Source organism: Pristiophorus japonicus, chromosome 20 (genome assembly GCF_044704955.1).
Source record: "Pristiophorus japonicus isolate sPriJap1 chromosome 20, sPriJap1.hap1, whole genome shotgun sequence".
Lineage (NCBI taxonomy): Eukaryota > Metazoa > Chordata > Chondrichthyes > Pristiophoridae > Pristiophorus > Pristiophorus japonicus.
The window spans coordinates 73,654,366-73,675,532 of NC_091996.1; the positions used below are offsets into that span (position 1 = coordinate 73,654,366).

At 45.3% G+C, this 21,167-nt stretch overlaps 1 pseudogene; it reads left to right on the forward strand.

Annotated features, from left to right (window-relative positions):
• Window positions 1-745: 745 nt before the first annotated feature.
• LOC139232566 (zinc finger protein 229-like) overlaps window positions 746-21,167 on the forward strand; it is a 35,099-nt pseudogene continuing 14,677 nt past the window's right edge.

Consider the following 21,167-nt stretch of genomic DNA (forward strand, 5'->3'; position numbering starts at 1 on the left):
GGGTTGGATTCTGCTGTTGTGCTGCTGTTAATCACATTCAGGACTGAACTTGAACATGTTCACTCAGGTACTTGAGATTTTTTTTGCTGGTGTTAATAATTTCTCTAAATGGGGTGGAATTTAATATTAAAAGAAAATAAATATTTGCATTTTTTTTAGCACCTTTCACGACCGCCGGATGACCCAAAGTGCTTTACAGCCAATTAAATCCTTTTTTGAAGTGTCGTCACTGTAGTAATGTCGGAAACGTGACAGCCAAAATGGGCACAGCAAGCTCCCACAAACTGCAATGTGATAATGACCAGAGAATCTGTTTTAGTGATGTTGATTCTGGCTAAATGCAAATAAATCAGCTTTGTTTTAAATACAGTGTATCAATTCCTTGGGGTTTTTTTCCATGAAAAGAGGAGACCACTGATTGTTCCATTTTCTCCTGTCTTACTCTGGATTATTTCAGTCCTTAAAAATTTAGTTACTCTCATGCACAAGTCCAATCTCCCCATACCTTGCAGAATGCCTCGCCTAGCCTTGGTACCCCAACCTTAAATTTTTCACCCGAAATGGAACACCGGTCCAGAACCTTGACCCCGAAACGGTAAAATCCTAACCCGCTGATAAGCGTGACATAATCATGCACCCGGAATTGCTTCTCCTCTCAATGGCAGTAGTGCGTACCCAGAATGCTGCGCGGTCCGGAATACGCCCTATCTGAATGAGCGGGCCCAGTGCGCAGGCGCAGTGGAGCCTGGTTGCGGGCCTGCTGGAGGACGATGGCGGTGGGAAGAGAGCGGGACGGGTAGGAGCTGAATCACCGCCGGCCAGCAGCTGCGGAGCGGAGCGAGGCTTCCTCCCGGGGACAGGGAGGGGAACATTCAAACCCCCGGGGAGGGAGCAATGCTGGAGATGGTGCGATGGTTGGGTTTGAGCTCAGGGACGGGCATTTGTAGCTTATGGGGAAAATGTGTTATTTTGGACATATTTATATATTTTCCAGTTTCCGCCCACAGGGCAATCACAATGCACTGACTTCACCGTATGTGTAATTCTATGTAACAAGAGAGGAAAGAATGTTCCACATAAACTAGAATTATCTGTTCTCAATTTTAATCCTGAACTTACAGTGATGACTTTTATAAACTGCTTTTACAGGGAATATCATCAGGCTTTCAATGTGGAAGGAGAAATGTTTGTCTCTTCTGTCTGTGGGGAAACATTTCAAACATCAGTGTGACTGGAAAAGCCCCGAAACACCCCCCGAGTGAGAGTGTTCCAGTGCACTGACTGTGGAAAGAGCTTTAACCAGTTACACAGCCCAAAAAAACATCGCACCATTCACAGCGGGGAGAAACCGTACACGTGTTGTGTGTGTGGACGAGGCTTCAACTGATCGTCCAACCTGGAGAGACACAAGGACACCCCCACCATGGAGAAACCGTGGAAATGTGGGGACTGTGGGAAGGGATTCAATTACCCGTCTGAGCTGGAAACTCATCGACGCAGTCACACTGGGGAGAGACCATTCACCTGCTCCGTGTGTGGGAAAGGATTCACTAAATCATTCAACCTTCAGGCACACCAGCGAGTTCACACTGGGGAGAGGCCGTTCACCTGCTCTGTGGGTGGGAAGCGATTCACTGTGTTAGATAAGCTCCAGACACATGAGCTCATTCACACCAGGGAGAAGCCGTTTTCCTGCTCCATGTGTGAGAAGGCTTTCACCGTGTTATCTAACCTGCTGACACACCAGCGAGTTCACACTGGGGAGAGGCCGTTCACCTGCTCCGTGTGTGGGAAGGGATTCGCTCAGTCATCCAACCTGCTGACACACCAGCGAGTTCACACTGCAGAGAGGCCGTTCACCTGCTCTGTGTGTGGGAAGGGATTCACTCGATCATCCCATCTCACTGAACACCAACTTGTGCACTCTGATAAGAGACCATTTAAATGTTCTGACTGTGAGAAGACCTTTAAAAGCAGAACTGCTCTGCTGCAGCACCAACGCACTCATACCATGGAGAGGCCATACACCTGCTCCATGTGTGGGAAGGGTTTCCCTCGAGTATCCACACTGCTCATACACCAGCGAGTTCACACTGGGGAGAGGCCGTTTGCCTGCACTCAGTGTGGAAAGAGATTTTCTGCTGTTTCCAACCTGCTGAGTCACCAGCGAGTTCACACTGGGGAGAGGCCGTTCATCTGCTCCATATGTGGGAAGGGATTCAACAGCACGTTCCACCTTCTGAGGCACCAGCGAGTTCACACTGGGGAGAGGCCGTTCACCTGCTCAGAGTGTGGAAAGGGATTCACTCAGTCATCCAGCCTGCTAAGACACCAGCGAGCTCACAAGTTGGATTCTGCTGCTACTGCTGCTGTTAATCACATCCAGGACTGAGCCATGACAGTGGTGTTTGTTGCTGCTGATAATTCCTGTAACTGAGCTAGCGTTTAATATTCTAGATAAATGTCAAATAAATCAGTTTTATTTCAAACACACTTTGTATTGAGGCCTTTGAGCCTCCGAGATAAGAGACTAATTGAAGTCCTGTTACCCACTGTTCCATCTTTGGGCCATTTCTCCTTTCTCACTGTAGATTATTTCAGTTCTTCGACCCTTTGGTTACTCTCATGGACAAGTCCCAGCTCTCCATCTCTTCCAGAGTGCCTCTCCTAGCCTTGGTATCCAAGGAAAGTATCGGAAAAATACTGGTGATTGAAACGATACTAAAAATAAATCAATGGGAGAAATCATTTGATATTAGTTTTTGAAAAAGATCATAATGGGGAAAGTAATGGGTCTTAAGATCGATAAATCTCTGGCTGAAGGAAGATCACATCACCAATCACAAACGTTCAGTATATCGGACAGCTCTGGCAACATTTCATGGCAGTCCCTTTAACAGGACACTGATGAACGTTACATTCAGAAATGTCAATGTGCAAGGAGTTTATCGTATTGTATTTTAGAAGGAGGGGTCAGTGATTACTAATCCATCTGAAAATGGCTCCTTCAACTGAAACAATTTTAAAAAAAACACCGGCCGAGAGGGACTTCTAGAAGATGTTCCATAAGGTGTCACACAAAAGATTGTTAAAATTGGGAATGCTCAGAATTGAAGACAACCTTTTGATGGGGGAGGGAATTGGTTAGGACAGTGGGGATGAAAGTTATGTATTCAGATTGGCCACATATAACAAAGTCGAGTTGCCCAGGGATCTGTTATGGGGCCTCAACTTTCCCCTTTATGAATGGCTTGGAGGAAGACAGCACTGTGGGTGTACTTTCACCACACGGACTGCAGCGCTTCAAGAAGGCAGCTCACCACCACTTTCCCAAGGGCAGTTAGGGATGGGCAGTAAATGCTGGCCTAGCCAGCGACACCCAGATCCCATAAAGAAATATTTTTTAAAAAACCATTGTATAATCAAGTTTGCAGATGACACTAAATTAAGGATGGTGCAGTTCATAGAATGGTTACAGCACAGAAGGTGGCCATTCGGCCCATCGAGTTCGAGCCGGCTGTCTGCAAGAGCACCTCAGCTCGACCCACTGCCCTGTCCTTTCCCCATAGCCCTGCAAATTATTTTCCTTCAGGTACTTATCTGACTCCCTTTTGAAAGCCTGATTGAGTCTGCTTCCACCACCCTTTCAGGCGGTGCATTCCAGATCCTAACCACTCGCTGCGTAAAAACGTTTTTTCTCATCCTTATTTACAAATCCCTCCATGACCTTCCCTTTCCTATCTCTGTAATCTCCTCCAGCCCCACAACTCCCCGGGATATCTGTGCTCCTCTAATTCTGCCCTCCAGAGCAGAAAGGAAAAAAACGGAGGCACTGGAGTGCATCATCACCCCCGGCAACCAAATTTTAATTTGATTTTATATGTTTTAAAGTTTAATTTGTTTTAATTGCCGGGTTTTAGTGTCCCCCTCCCCTTTTATAGGGGGCACTTGTAAATTATGGTTTTAATGCCCAAAACCCCCCCCCCCCCAAAAAAAAAACTACAATAAAAAACAAAAAAGGGCCTTTAAAAATGTTTGGCGTGTCCCCCAGATTGGGGGGCACTTGACTTAACTGGTTAATTTTGTTTCCAATGGAAAGAGTTGTAACTTTACTCAAGTATCAAGACAGGTTTTTCAGGTTATCCTTTATTTCACTGTCCAGTTCATTTGACTTTATCCTTTCGCTCATAATATCTTTTAATGTTATTTCTTGATAGTCCTTTGAGCTCAGTTAAATCTTCAATTAACAGAGGAATTGGTGGTGCTTGCTGTTCCATGTAATCATCAATATCTTGCTTAATCTTTTCTTTGCTTAATTTAATGTCATTGTCTTCCTGGCGTGTATATATGTCATGCGTGCTCTTCCCACTGCCACCGACACTCTGGGAGTAAAGCAAAAGTTAGGCATTGTAATGTTACAAGTCAAGCCTCCGTAATCGTAAGTTCCCAGGCTAGTTACCACACAATATTCTCCTCGCCCTTGACAGGCGTAATGTGTGGGTTCAGTTCGGGCAGGGCTTATTCCAATGACACATCCTTCCGTAGTATTGTCAAACCCGCAGCTATCCTTGCTCCGGTCTCCCACTGGGTGAGAACATATAGTTAGGCTTCCTTCTCTCCGACACCCGGATAAATATATTCCCTTTATATTTTCATTCTTTTTGATCTCATACTGGTCCATCACGGATGTACTCTTCCCCTCGTATTGTGTCTATGTTTTCAATTTCATATTGAAGATACGGGTATAAGCACGGGGATCACTAGTATTATCCCTACCATAGGGGTTTGTTTCCCCTTACATCCTCCTGTAACCGCATACACCCTAGTCATTCCTTTCAGGGTGTAGGCGTCTAATGGCCCAGTGTGCTGTGCCATTTCTTTCAACTGGGTGTTATTTATTCAATTTGGAACTCGCTCGATTTGTATCTGATCCATATAGTGTCTCACCTGACCAATCATCTGTCTCCCATAGGCATGATATGTGTCTCTTTTCCTGTCCTCGGCATCGTCCTCTCATTCCTGCTTATTTAGCTCATTAATTGTTCATGCATGGCCTTCCAATATGGATATACCCTCTAGCAGTTTTTTTTGGATGTTTTAGATCCTAACTCTGAAGATTCTATCCCTATCCTGGCCTGTTCCCTCATTAGTACCTCCATCATTCCCCTCAAACTATCTACACCTGCCTGGATCACCTGTATATCTAGTGCATCTACTGGAGAGGTTCCTGTACTTACTCCAGTTAATATGTCATTCTCTATAGATCTCCTCTGTCTTCCTCCTTTGTGTCTCAGCTGCTTCTGTTACTCCCTTGCTCCTGATATGTCATTAGCTATTCTCAGGATTGTGTCTAGCAATCATGTGTACAATGCTTTAGTCTTGAGGCTAAACTTTTCTGGCAGGTAAATTGATGCTCACAGGTAACATTTCATGCTGCACATTGTCAAATAACAACATTACTTCTGTTCCAGGTTTAACTACCATGCATTTTCCCAAGGTTAATTCCCCTGGTTTACAATAGTCAGGTAACATTTTGTTACCCACTAATCTTGCGACTTCAAGATGAACGCTCCTGACACTCAGATGCCGCCCCCTAGGGGCTGCTTTAGGTAGTTGTTGTACCCTCCGGTGTGGGTAAATGTTTCTGGGCCCCCTAGGGGGCAGCCTTGTAGCTCGTCCTTGTAGAATCGGAAGGGCGGTGGTGATCACGTTTATATTCTGTTGATAAAACAATCCTGGATATGCCAGGTTTTTAGTTCGAGTCTTACCATTTCTATTTCAACCGAATTGTTTGCACCATTTCTCCGATTGCACCGTTTCTCTGGGCATGTGCCCTTTTCCAGATCTATTTTATTATAGCCTGTACCCCTAATATTGCAAATATCCATCCTAATCCTCTTTAAAAAGTCCATCTGTCGTACCTTTATATTCGTTCAGCTGGAACCAGTGCTTCCATCGACCCCTACCTTTCACATTCATGCAAGCACACGTATCTCTGCTAATTAATACCTCATATGGTCCCCTCCACCTAGGTGCGATCCCTGGTTTCTCTGCCATCTCCTTAACCATTACCTTTGCCCCCATCTTGGGGATTATAACCGAGGCGGTTATCACACCTCCTTCGTCCTCCTCCTTCTGCCTTTCCCAGACCTCCTGTTGCATACCTTTCAACTGCTCACTCAATTCCTTCACATACTTTCTGATTCTGTCTCATAGGGGGCCTAATTTGGCTCCTCCTGTCACTATTCCTTCTGGTAACCTCATTGCCTCACTCAAGGCGGTTTTAAGGGTCCGATTCATTCTCTCTACCATCCCTGAACTCTAGGGGTGATATGGGATATGAAACTTCTGCTTGATGCTGAATATTTTACAAGTTTCATTCATCACTTGACCCGTGAAATGAGTTCCTTGATCCGAGTCAATCATGTGGTAATAGGACTGTCTCCCATTTAGCATTTCCACCAGTGTGTGTTTTGTGTGCAGTATTATTTCTCCTGTCATTATGACAGGCTCACTAATTTTGACTGCCCAAGTGGCACAATCCATGCGGCCACGTATCTGGACAGACCGGCAACCACCGGTGATTGCTGTGTCGAGTAGTAAGCTACGGGTCTCATCCTATCCCCATGCATTTGTGTCACCACGGCTCCATAGAAGCCTCCCTGGTTCTCACAATATCCATGGAACTGGAGATCCATGTGCGGGAGTCCCAGCCCTGGAGCTGACATTAGGGCTTCCTTCAGATTACCGTATGCTGCTGCTTGTTCGGGGCCCTCTCTATAGTTTCTAAGGATGGTCTTCCCCTTTCACTAGCTGCTGTATTGGTTCTGCAATTGCCACGGTGAGGTACAAAATTCCTGCAATAGTTAAAGAGCCCCAGGACTGTTTTTGATCGGGGCATATTCCTAATGGCCTCCTTCCTGTCATTGGACATGGTCCTAGTTCCTTGGGATATTTCGTGTCCCAGGTAATGTATCACAGCTTGTCCGATTTGTGCCTTTTTGGGATTTATTTTAAATCCTGGTTTCCGTTATCTCAGATGTCTTTTCCATAATTAGAACAGAGTCTAGCACATAGGCTTTGAAAGCTGCTTTCCGTTATCTCAAATGTTCCAGTTTCAAGGCCATTACAATCTCACTTTCTGTGGTTGTTCAACCACCGTATCTAGTTCAACTTATATTGTCCTGTGTTCTAAACTGCTAAAGCCGGCCGTTTTAACATTTTAATTTTTCCAAAGTCCCTTTTACACTTTCACAGATAGCTCCCCACTTGCCCAGGAGTTTGACCTGATCCCTGAGGTATTTCTAGATTGTTTCCAAACCTTTTAGTTTTATTTCTTTTTTTTTTAAAAGATCAGATTTAACTTTTTATTTTAAATGTATCTAATTTTGTTGTGCTTTTTCTTAACCAGTGGTACTTGAAACCTTCACAACAAAATTAATTCTTCACTGTTCCCATCCTAATTTCTGCTCCCCTTTTGTAGTATTTATATTTATTGTTGGATTACGAAATGTCAAATATGGTAATACTGTTTTTTTTTTTAAATATCGGACTTCTCATTTATGATTATAGTGATTCACAGATCACAGAATGCAAAGTACTTGTTTTATAATTATGTGCCTAACTTCTGTTTTAGAAGCTGAACATCAAAAATTCCAATCTTTTGCTCTGTAACTTCAATTTTGTGATACAGTATCTCATAAATGACATCTTTTTAAGCTTCAGCTTCTGACACAATATGTGTATTTTTATTAAAAGCCTTCCAAACCCAAGATTTTCCAATACAACCAAAATTTTTATCAAGGAGAATCAACTGAAATATCTCAAAATCCCAATTCAAATATTGTACTGTCAATCATTTATTTAAAACTTTTTACTGAGCTAGAAGCTTTCGCGTCAAGGCTTTACACAAAAGAAAATGGGGACGTACTTCCCCAGCCCGCAGCCTCGAGAGACCCACGCAGGCTTTTTAGAAAACCAATGGGACCATGCATTTTTCATCTTTTTCTCAACAAAGCTATCCTTTGTGCATTTCCTAGCTCCATAACTTATCATCCGAATAAATCCGCACCTGCGTTTCTAACTTAAAATATAACTTAATTCTAGATTCACACTTTCTTAAAACTTCCCACATACAGGACAACACTGCAAAGGGTTTAAAAAAAAAACTTTCACTCTGTCTGAAAAAGTGGGTGGAGCTAAAACAAACAGACAGATCCACCATTTTTTAAACAGGCTTTCAGACACATGAAGAATTCATTATTTCCCAGCTCAAATATTCCGCAGTCAAAAATCTCAAAGACAGACATTCACAAAAGTCTCCATTCAACAAAGCTTATTGTTTGGCTGGCTCTATTTTTGGATCCATACGTCACTTAAGATAATCACTATCAGGTTTTTTTTTATGGTCCTCCGAAAAATATCTATTAAGCGAGCCGTCCGGCCCCCAATCTAATGTATCTTTACATGCCATACTCCATTTGGTACGTCTACCCTTATATCGGTTCCATTGTATTCTCAGATACTGACCGTCTTCCCACTTGTATCACTTAACCCCGCTATCTACGGTCCCACCGACTTCTTATCGATTTTAACTGTGTCTCTAGATACTGATTGTCCCTCTAATTGGTTTCCCCTACCCCTGGAGCCTGCAATCCCATTGACATCCTGATTGATTTATGGTTCCTCTACTCAGTTCCCCTTTCTTTGTCACCACCAGTTGAGTTTCCAGGGTATCTTTTTCCCTTCATCATATCCTGCCTTACCCATTTTTTTCTTAACTTTTTCAAATTTATCTCCAGAAACCCTTCTGGTAGTTTATACCTCACCCCTCCAAGAGCCTTGGCAGTTTCCTTTGCCATTTCTTACACCGGGACTTTTTCCCCAGTTCCCGTTTTTCCGCCTTTATTTATGCGGAGCTTTTTCCACCTGTACTTATGTGGAACCTCGTTTTCTGGCTGGATAGCTAATCCGCCCTCACCGGGGATTCTCCGATATCCCATATACGTACGTATTCTCCCGACACACGTATTTACTTAGTGTCCTGATGCGCCCCTCAACTGGATTTACCGGCTACACGGACTCCGTTTCAGATTCGTTGGATCTCTGGCCGAGACTTTGGGAGAATTTCTCAAGGTAATTCTCTACTCACTCGGTTTTAGGTTGGTTCGGGTTTTTGGGTTAAATCTGCCTGTCCAGTAGATCCTGCCCGACTACGCCAAGTTGTTAGGTGTTAAGTTCTAAACCACTCGGAGCCTGTTAGCCTTAAAGTAAACGCAGTTTTTATTAGCAACAGATACAAGCCGGCAGGGGAGCTATCCTTGAAGGAATGCTCAAAGAAACTGCCAGAGACATCTTATTTTATACAGTTTCAGATTATAGCATTCCGCAAGTTACAATTAATACGTGCTGATTGATCAATACATGATTGATTGGTACAGTGCTTCCTCCAATCTGGCTTCGATATGCCTGAATTGGTAACTCTGGATACATGTTGTTATGATTCTTTCTATTTAACTCTTATCTTGTTATATAATTCTAATTCTATGTTATCTGTGTCTGTGCCCGGCGCCCAAGGCCTTTGGTCTATGAATTGGAACATCTGCTCCTCTGTGGAAGGCGTCCTATACATGCTTCCCACAGTCTGAAAAACAGGCTGTGGGATCCATTTTTTTTAAAAAACCTGTTAACTCCATTTTAGAACATCCCAATTATTATTATGAATTGTAATTACGATTTGTAATCTGCCCTTTCAACCTCTATCAAATCTCCTATCAATCTACTCTGCTCTCAGGAGAACAACCCCAGTCTATCCATGTAACGGTAAGTCTGTCATCCTTGGAATCGTTCTTGTAAATCTTTTCTGCACCCTTTCTAAGGCCTCACATTCTTCTTAAAATGTGATGCACAGAATTGGACACCAGTTAAGGCCAAACCAGTGTTTTATGATAATTTCCACACTTTTGTACTCTATGGGGCAGAAATTGCCCCTCTCCTTAAGGCCAGTAACCTCCGCAAATCGGTGGCTGCGGAGTGGAATGGCCGTTGTTGGCCCAATCGCCCTCCCGAGTTTTCCCAGCGGTGCCCCGATCACCTGCGCCCTTCCCCCCCGCTCCCACCGCTACTGTTGCTGATCCATCTTAAGCATGTCATTCCCGTGCGCACCGCCGATCTACACCCCACCCGCCCCCGACGGCGACATTCCCCTCCGAAAATCTTCGGCCAGCCCGGCGCCAAAACAAGCCTTTCCTGGTGGTCCATTGAGGCTGTGGCCTTCTGCAGCGGTGGTGCAGCTTCCCTTAAAGGGGAGGGCGCACTGCCGCTGCCACCATGTTTTTTGTTTGTCGGCCGACTGCCATGTGGCCCCAACAAATATGCCCCCGGGTTCGGACGGGCTGCCAGCAGGCAACCTGGCACGGCCTCTTGGGTGCCAGGCCACATGCCCGGCCGAAACCCCCCCTGGTGGCCCAAAGTTTAAAAATCACGGAGGCGCTCTCCTTTTCATGGAATGGCCACTGCTGCCCAATTGCCCTGCCGAGTTTTCCCGGCGGTGCCCCGATCAAGTGTTGAGCGGGTTAATAAACCCCGGGCGGGCTTCACACACACACAGTGCAGCCCAGGCCCCATGGCAAAGTCCCCATTATCCGCTTCACATACACCCGCTGTGGGCCTCAGGCCCCAAACCACAATCTCCGGCTCCGGCCTTTGCCCCGAGCGGGGCCCCCGGGGGAGGGGCAGCTGTGGGGTTTTCTCCCGGTGACAGGCCGGGGAACGGTCGCCATCTTGCTGGGGCAGGGGCAGCAGGGCGCATGCGCGGCCTTTCCCTGGGCCAGGAACCAGGAGGAGAGAATGTTGTGAATTTCTATCCTGGACTCACAGTCAGGGCTTTTGTAAAGTGCTGTTCCAGGCTGTGAGAAGGGCAGCATTTACAGGCCGCAAACTCAAACCCAACATCACATCCACATCTCACACACTCACTCCATTCATCAGGGCCTGAATATCAGCAGCCTTTCAATGTGGAAGGAGAAATGTTTGTCTCTTCTGTCTGTGGGAAAACATTACAAACATCAGTGTGACTGGAAAAGCCCCGAGACACCCCCCCCCCCGAGTGAGAGTGTTCCAGTGCACTGACTGTGGAAAGAGCTTTAACCACTTACACAGCCTGAAAAATTGTTTAAAAATGTCAGATTTCCAGCATCCGCAGTAGTTTGTGTTTTATTGCACATGTTGCTCAAAAAAGCGAGCCCGGAAACACAGAAGAAACAAATAAGGGCCGGTTTGTATCGGGATGGGTGTTGGATGCAGAAATCGCTTCCTGGCCTCCTGTTGTCTAGTTTGATCAGTTTGAGGTGGACTGGAGATGCTTCTGGGTCGGACCCTCGATTACTTTTTAGGCCAGTCGGGTGCAACAATTTCCAGGGTGAGACTGTCAGCAGAAATAGACTCTAGGAGAGATTAGGTTGCTAAACAGACTCTGCTCGTGCAATGTAAAAGATTATCATTTTAGGAAATAGTATTTCAGCAGAGGCTTTTAACCATTTTGCATATACTGATTTGCTTTATTTCATTCTTGGGATGTGGGTGTTGCTAGCAAGGCCATCATATATTGCCAATCCCCAGTTTCCCGTTGAGAAGGTGGTGGTGGGCCTCTTGAACCGCTGCAGTCCGTGTGGTGAAGGTATTCCCACAATGCTGTTTGGTAAGCAGGTCCAGGATGTTCATTCAGCGACGATGTCGAAACAGCGATTTCTGTCCACGTCAGGATGGTGCGTGGCTTGGAGGTGAACTTGGAGCTGACTGTGCTCTGTGAACCCCTTGCCCGTATCTTAAACAGCTCAATAGAGTCAGGAATTGTTCCCCGCGATGGGAAGGGAGCTGACCTCGCTCCCCTTTTCCAAATGGAGGGCCTCCTGCCAACGAACAGGAAGCAGTGCAGAAGCATTCTGCGGATAACTATCAAGCCCCAAATGTTAAAAATAACGTTGACCACAACAGACGGAGCATCTGAGAAGTGCTGAAGCACATCACTAATAAAGTTTCATTAATGTTAGTGTGGTTGGTTTAATTTATCTTTGCTTTATTAATGTTACTATAGTTGGGTTAATGTTACTGGTGATTTTTCCTGTTTAAGAACCGCTGTCTCGAAGGACAAACAACAGCTTTTGAAAATAAACTCACAGTTCGAATTAACGTTTCTAACAGAATTCTCTAAATCCGCTTTTATTTCTCATTTTGGGAAGTCCGGAGACAACAAACAAAAAAAGAACACTGGATCTGCGAAGGCGCAATGACTTCCGGGTCTTTGGCAGCAGTCACGCAGCCGAGTCACAAAACAGCCTCTGAATTGTTCATTCAAGGAACCTTCTTTTTGGCCCAAGTCGATTTCCTCCCTTCTTTCACACTTCGACATTTTGATATTAGACTTTGGGAATTTGGGACAAGAACAGGCGGATCCAGGTGTTGCACTGGGTACATCTAATCATCGGCCTACCTGAAAAAGGCTTCTGACAATAACCTGTACCCTGGCCCCACTAATCGCCTTCTGATTTCACCGTCATATCTTCATCCATTACCCGCCTTTCACCCTCACTGGAGCTGGATTCACCACCATGATCAATCCCCATACTGAGGCTCTCTGATTCCCATTTATAGTCTCAGTGTAAGTGGTCCCTGGATTTGGTGTCTCAGTGTAAGTGGTCCCTGGATTTGGTGTCTCAGTGTAAGTGGTCCCTGGATTTGGTGTCTCAGTGTAAGTGGTCCCTGGATTTGGTATCTCAATGTAAGTGGTCCCTGGATTTGGTGTCTCAGTGTAAGTGGTCCCTGGATTTGGTGTCTCAGTGTAAGTGGTCCCTGGATTTGGTGTCTCAGTGTAAGTGGTCCCTGGATTTGGTATCTCAATGTAAGTGGTCCCTGGATTTGGTGTCTCAGTGTAAGTGGTCCCTGGATTTGGTGTCTCAGTGTAAGTGGTCCCTGGATTTGGTGTCTCAGTGTAAGTGGTCCCTGGATTTGGTGTCTCAGTGTAAGTGGTCCCTGGATTTGGTATCTCAATGTAAGTGGTCCCTGGATTTGGTGTCTCAATGTAAGTGGTCCCTGGATTTGGTGTCTCAGTGTAAGTGGTCCCTGGATTTGGTGTCTCAGTGTAAGTGGTCCCTGGATTTGGTATCTCAGTGTAAGTGGTCCCTGGATTTGGTGTCTCAGTGTAAGTGGTCCCTGGATTTGGTGTCTGTGTAAGTGGTCCCTGGATTTGGTGTCTCAATGTAAGTGGTCCCTGGATTTGGTGTCTCAATGTAAGTGGTCCCTGGATTTGGTGTCTCAATGTAAGTGGTCCCTGGATTTGGTATCTCAATGTAAGTGGTCCCTGGATTTGGTGTCTCATTGTAAGTGGTCCCCGTCCCAGTCCTTCACTCAGCAGCTTTTGATCTTTTTCTGGGACCTCTTTTTCCAACCTTGGCACTTTACTCCTTTAATGCGGGTGAAGTGGGACCTCTCTTGCCGAGCCCCCTCTGTTGCTTCATTTCCCTGCTGCACCGTTTGTAGTGTATGTAGCACACAAATTACTGACTCCACACGGTCTGGTGTTGATCTAACTGTGGTGACCGTCGTCCTTTATTGTGCCTCTCAGGTGTGGTGGTCAGCCTTATATAGCGCCTGTTGCAGGTACTTTCAGGTTTCCCACCACAGCGCTCTCTGTGGTGTGGCATAGTGCTTACATTACATTTAAGGTACTGGGACGATACACACATCATTACATAACATCACCTTCCCCCCCACCCCCCCCCCCAACCAACCAGGACGCAGGACAACGATACACACATCATTACATAACACCGTTTGTGCTGGGATATTTCCCATTGGAAAGTGTGTTGAGCTGCAGAGCAGAGGAGCCGAAGCCCCGCTGCAGTGAGTGAAGGGGACGGAAAGACGGGTGCGGGCTGAGCGCTCAAACCCCGCGGGGAAAGGGAGCAGGAAAAGGTCAGGCTGTGATTGGAGGATCAGCGAGCACGAGCGGGGGGTGGGGCCCGGGACAGACCGGAAGGAATCTTTCACCCAGCCGCAGTGACGTCACTGAGGGATTGCCCGCGGGATTTAAATCTCCGGCGGGTTTGTGTTCCAACAGGAGTTCTTCACTGGGACTGAGGGCAAACCCGCTGCCCAGCAATGTGTTCAGCAGAGAATGATCCCACACAAATCTATTCCCCATTAACACTGGCCACATTCATTCACCAGAAACAGCCCAGGACCCGCGAGTACCTGCAGCCCCGCCTCTGACTTCAGTTAAACACACAATTCAAAGCATTCTAAAGTGAAAATAAACCCCATCATAGTTCAACAGAGTCTAATAATGAGCAGTGAATCCCCCTCACACCAACTCCTCTTTCACCCCAACTCCTGTCACCCCTACTCTCCAACCTCTCTTTTGTATTTATAAATGTTGTAAGTGGCTCTTTGAGTTAGGATATTTCTTTATTTTGTTCACTCGACATGTTAGGTAACAGACTATATCCTGTGAATATACAGCTGGAGTATTGGGCCGTGATGTGTTACTACTTCATCCTGTTGACTCTAAAATTGAGTCTTCTTGTTTCAGACACCAGATTATCAGCTCACAACAACAGATTATCCTTCACTGACTTTCTAACCAGCACTGCAAAAATACAGAGTACAGTTACCCAATCCAGAGAACAGAGATAATACAGCAGATTCAGGGCTCTCTTCTCCCCAGGTCAGTTCTAACAAGCTGCGACTACACTGGCGATATTTACATTTATGTTGTTTATTATATTCGTAACCTGACTCTGCTCAAATCATAATCATAGATTCGTAGAATGGTTACAGCACAGAAGGAGGCCATTTGGCCCGTTAAGCCCGTGCCGGCTCTCTGCAAAAACACTTCAGCTAGTCCCGCTCTTACCCCGTAGTCCTGAAATTTTTTTTCTTCAGGTACTTATCCAACTCCCTTTTGAAAGCCACGATTGAATCTGCCTCCAGCACCCTGTCAGGCAGTGAATTCCAGTTCCTAACCAATTGCTACGTAAAAAAGGTTTTCCTCATGTTGCCTTTGGTTATTCTGCCGATCACCTTAAATCTGTGTCCTCTGGTTCTCAACCCTTCTGCCAATGGGAACAGTTTCTCTCTATCTACTCTCTCCAGACCCCTCATGATTTTGAACACCTCTATCAAATCACCTCTCGACCTTCTCTGCTCTAAGGAGAACCCCAGCTTCTCCAGTATATCTATGTAACTGAAGTCCCTCATCCCTGGAATCATTCTTGTAAATCTTTTCTGGGGCCTCTCTAAGGCCTTTACATCCTTCCTAAAGTTGTGTGTCCAGAATTGGATACAATACTCTAGTTGAGGCTGAAACAATGTTTTTCAAAGTTTCATCACAACTTACTTGCTTTTGCACTCTATGCCTCTATTTATTTAGCCCAGGATGCTGGACGCTTTTTTAACCATTTTCTCAACCTGCCCTGCCACCTTCAACGATTTGTGCACATATGCCCCCAGATCTCTCTGTTCCTGCACTCTTTAGAATTGTACCATTTAGGTTATATTGCCTCTCCTCGTTCTTCCTACAAAAATGTATCACTTTGCACTTTTCTGCATTAAATTCCATCTGCCACATGTCTGCCCATTCCACCAGCCTGTCTATATCTTCTTGAAGTCTGTCACTGTCCTCCTCACTGTTCACTATACTTCAGAGTTTGTGTCATCTGCAAATTTTGAAATTGTGCTCTGTACACCCAAGTCTAAGTAATTAATATACAAGAAAAGCAGTGGTCCTAGTACCTACCCCTGGGGAACACCACTGTATACCTTCCTCCACTACAACAAACAACCGTTCACCACTACTTTCTGTTTCCTGTCACTTAGCCAATTTCATATCCATGCTGCCACTGTCCCTTTTATTCCACGGACTTCAACTTTGCTGGCAGTCCTATTATGTGGCACTTTGTCAAACGCCTTTTGGAAGTCCATGTACATCACGTCAACCATATTGCCCTCATCGACCCTCTCTGTTACCTCATCAAAAACTCAATCAGGTTAGTTAAACACGATTTGCTTTTAATATATCTGTGCTGACTTTCCTTAATTAATCCATGCTTGTCCAAATAACTGAGAAATGATAATCTGGGACAAAATTAACAAAGAGTCCCCACTACTGAGGTTAAACTGGCTGGCCTGTAGTTGCTGGGTTTATCCTTGCATCTTTTTTGAACAAGGATGTAACATTTGCAATTCTCCGGTCCTCTGGCACCAGCCTTGTATCCAAGGAGGATTGGAAGATTATGGCCAGTGCCTCTGCAATTTCCTTCTTTACTTCCCTCAGCATCCTAGGATGCATGCCATCCGGTCTGGTGACTTATTTATTTTAAGTACAGCCAGCCTTTCTAGTACCTACACTTTATCAATTTCTATCCCATCCAGTATCTCAACTACCTCCTCTTTCACTATGACTTTGGCAGTATCTTCTTCCTTGGTAAAAACAGATGCAAGGTATTCATTTAGTACCTCAGCCATGCCTCTGCCCACATGCGTAGGTCTCCATTTTGGTCCCTAATCAGCCCCACCCCTCCTGTTACTACCCGTTTACTATTTATATGCCTATAGTAAACTTTTGGATTCACTTTTATGTTTGCTACCAAACTATTCTCATACTCACTATTTGCCCATCTTATTTCCTTTTTCACTTCCCCTCTGAACTTTCTATATTCTGCCTGATTCTCACTTGTATTCTCAACCTGACATCTGTCATACGCCCCCTTTTTCTGCTTCATTTTACTCTCTATCCCTTTCGTCATCCGGGGAGCTCTGGCTTTGGTTGCCCTTCCTTTCCCCCTCGTGGGGATGTACCTCGACTTTACCCGAACCACCTCTTTAAAGGCAGCCCATTGTTCGATTACAGTTTTGCCTGCCAGTCTTTGATTCCAATTTACCCGGGCCAGATCCATTCTCTACCCACTGAAATTGGCTTTCCAATTTAAAATCTAAAGCCCTCCCTCCTGCACCATCTCTCCAGCCACACAGTCATCTGCTCTATCCTCTTATTTCTATACTCACTAACTCGTGGCACCAGGAGTGATCCAGAGATTACTACCTTTGAGGTCTTGCTTTTTAATCTCTTTCCTAGCTCCCAAAAATCTGCTTGTGGGAAGTGGAGGGCGGAGAAACCCAAGGCAAAGAACAAAAAGGGCCACTGTACAGCAAAATTCTAAAAGGACAAAGGGTGTTAAAAAAAACAAGCCTGAAGGCTTTGTGTCTTAATGCAAGGAGTATCCGCAATAAAGTGGATGAATTAATTGTGCAAATAGATGTTAATAAATATGATGTGATTGGGATTACGGAGACATGGTTCCAGGATAATCAGGGCTGGGAACTCAACATTCAGGGGTATTCAACATTCAGGAAGGATAGAATAAAAGGAAAAGGAGGTGGGGTAGCATTGTTGGTTAAAGAGGAGATTAATGCAATAGTTAGGAAAGACATTAGCTTGGATGATGTGGAATCTATATGGGTAGAGCTGCAGAACACCAAAGGGCAAAAAACGTTAGTAGGAGTTGTGTACAGACCTCCAAACAGTAATAGGGATGTTGGGGAGGGCATCAAACAGGAAATTAGGGGTGCATGCAATAAAGGTGTAGCAGTTATAATGGGTGACTTTAATATGCACATAGATTGGGCTAGCCAAACTGGAAGCAATACGGTGGAGGAGGATTTCCTGGAGTGCATAAGGGATGGTTTTCTAGATCAATATGTTGAGGAACCAACTAGGGGGGAGGCCATCTTAGACTGGGTGTTGTGTAATGAGAGAGGATTAATTAGCAATCTCATTGTGCGAGGCCCCTTGGGGAAGAGTGACCATAATATGGTGGAATTCTGCATTAGGATGGAGAATGAAACAGTAAATTCAGAGACCATGGTCCAGAACTTAAAGAAGGGTAACTTTGAAGGTATGAGGCGTGAATTGGCTAGGATAGATTGGCGAATGATACTTAGGGGGTTGACTGTGGATGGGCAATGGCAGACATTTAGAGACCGCATGGATGAATTACAACAATTGTACATTCCTGTCTGGCGTAAAAATAAAAAAGGGAAGGTGGCTCAACCGTGGCTATCTAGGGAAATCAGGGATAGTATTAAAGCCAAGGAAGTGGCATACAAATTGGCCAGAAATAGCAGCGAATCTGGGGACTGGGAGAAATTTAGAACTCAGCAGAGGAGGACAAAGGGTTTGATTAGGGCAGGGAAAATGGAGTACGAGAAGAAGCTTGCAGGGAACATTAAGGTGGATTGCAAAAGTTTCTATAGGTATGTAAAGAGAAAAAGGTTAGTAAAGACAAACGTAGGTCCCCTGCAGTCAGAATCAGGGGAAGTCATAACGGGGAACAAAGAAATGGCAGACCAATTGAACAAGTACTTTGGTTCGGTATTCACTAAGGAGGATACAAACAACCTTCCGGATATAAAAGGGGTCAGAGGGTCTAGTAAGGAGGGGGAACTGAGGGAAATCTTTATTAGTCGGGAAATTGTGTTGGGGAAATTGATGGGATTGAAGGCCGATAAATCCCCAGGGCCTGATGGACTGCATCCCAGAGTACTTAAGGAGGTGGCCTTGGAAATAGCGGATGCATTGACAGTCATTTTCCAACATTCCATTGACTCTGGATCAGTTCCTATGGAGTGGAGGGTAGCCAATGTAACCCCACTTTTTAAAAAAGGAGGGAGAGAGAAAACAGGGAATTATAGACCGGTCAGCCTGACCTCAGTAGTGGGTAAAATGATGGAATCAATTATTAAGGATGTCATAGCAGTGCATCTGGAAAATGGTGACATGATAGGTCCAAGTCAGCATGGATTTGTGAAAGGGAAATCATGCTTGACAAATCTTCTGGAATTTTTTGAGGATGTTTCCAGTAAAGTGGACAAAGGAGAACCAGTTGATGTGGTATATTTGGACTTTCAGAAGGCTTTCGACAAGGTCCCACACAAGAGATTAATGTGCAAAGTTAAAGCACATGGGATTGGGGGTAGTGTGCTGACGTGGATTGAGAACTGGTTGTCAGACAGGAAGCAAAGAGTAGGAGTAAACGGGTACTTTTCAGAATGGCAGGCAGTGACTAGTGGGGTGCCGCAAGGTTCTGTGCTGGGGCCCCAGCTGTTTACATTGTACATTAATGATTTAGACGAGGGGATTAAATGCAGTATCTCCAAATTTGCGGATGACACTAAGTTGGGTGGCAGTGTGAGCTGCGAGGAGGATGCTAATAGGCTGCAGAGTGACTTGGATAGGTTAGGTGAGTGGGCAAATGCATGGCAGATGAAGTATAATGTGGATAAATGTGAGGTTATCCACTTTGGTGGTAAAAACAGAGAGACAGACTATTATCTGAATGGTGACAGATTAGGAAAAGGGAAGGTGCAACGAGACCTGGGTGTCATGGTACATCAGTCATTGAAGGTTAGCATGCAGGTGCAGCAGGCGGTTAAGAAAGTAAATGGCATGTTGGCCTTCATAGCGAGGGGATTTGAATACAGGGGCAGGGAGTTGTTGCTACAGTTGTACAGGGCCTTGGTGAGGCCACACCTGGAGTATTGTGTACAGTTTTGGTCTCCTAACTTGAGGAAGGACATTCTTGCTATTGAGGGAGTGCAGCGAAGATTCACCAGACTGATTCCCGGGATGGCGGGACTGACCTATCAAGAAAGACTGGATCAACTGGGCTTGTATTCACTGGAGTTCAGAAGAATGAGAGGGGACCTCATAGAAACATTTAAAATTCTGACGGGTTTAGACAGGTTAGATGCAGGAAGAATGTTCCCAATGTTGGGGAAGTCCAGAACCAGGGGTCACAGTCTGAGGATAAGGGGTAAGCCATTTAGGACCGAGATGAGGAGAAACTTCTTCACCCAGAGAGTGGTGAACCTGTGGAATTCTCTAGCACAGAAAGTAGTTGAGGCCAATTCACTAAATATATTCAAAAGGGAGTTAGATGAAGTCCTTACTACTCGGGGGATCAAGGGGTATGGCGAGAAAGCAGGAGTGGGGTACTGAAGTTTCATGTTCAGCCATGAACTCATTGAATGGCGGTGCAGGCTAGAAGGGCTGAATGGCCTGCTCCTGCACCTATTTTCTATGTTTCTATGTTTCTCCCTAATCACAAGGATATCTGAGCATCGTTCTGACTGTAACCACCAGGCTGTGTCACTATCACACACAGATACCGTTTCCTTGTTTTACTTTTCCATACAAAGACCATCTCTTCACGCATCCCCTTTCTACACAATTGCAGCAGACATGAGCAAGGACATGAGGCTCATTCAAAGACACACACATTTTACAACAGCAAAGGTTACACTGGGACAAATGTTCTGTCATTTTCACTGCAGGCACAATGCAGAGAAAAGGAAAGACTTGCATTAATATAGCGCCTTTCATAAGCTCAGGACGTCCCAAAGTGCTTCACAGCCAATTTTTGAAGTGTAGTCACTGTTATATCGAAAAAGTAGCAACTAATTTGCACACAGCAAGCTCCCACAAACAGCCCTGTGACACTGGCCAGACTATCTGTTTTGTTTTAGTGATAAATATTGGCCAAGGCACCATGGATTACTTCCATGCTCTTCTTCTAAATAGTGTCATAGATCTTTTACGTCCACCTGAGAGAGTAGATGGGGTCTCGGTTTAATGTCTCATCTGAAACACAGCACTTCCGACATCATCATCATAGGCAGTCCCGTCAGAATCGAGGAAGACTTGCTTCCACTACTGAAGTGAGTTCTTAAGTGGCTGAACAGTCAAATATGAGAGTCACAGACTCAGTCACAGGTGGGACAGATAGTCATTAAGGAAAGGGTGGGTGGGACTTGTTTGCCGCATGTTCTTTCCGCTGCCTGCGCTTGATTTCTGCATGCTCTCGGCGTTGAGACTCGAGGTGCTCAGCACCCTCCCGGATGCACTTCCTCCACTTAGGGTGGTCTTTGGCCAGGGACTCCCAGGTGTCAGTGGGGATGTCGCACTTTCTCAGGGAGGCTTTGAGGGTGTCCTTGTAACGTTTCCACAGCCCATCTTTGGCTCGTTTGCCGTGAAGGAGCTCCGAGTAGAGCACTTGTTTTGGTATGGCTCAGAGACATGGATCATGTGCAGCAGACACCTCAAGTCGCGGGAG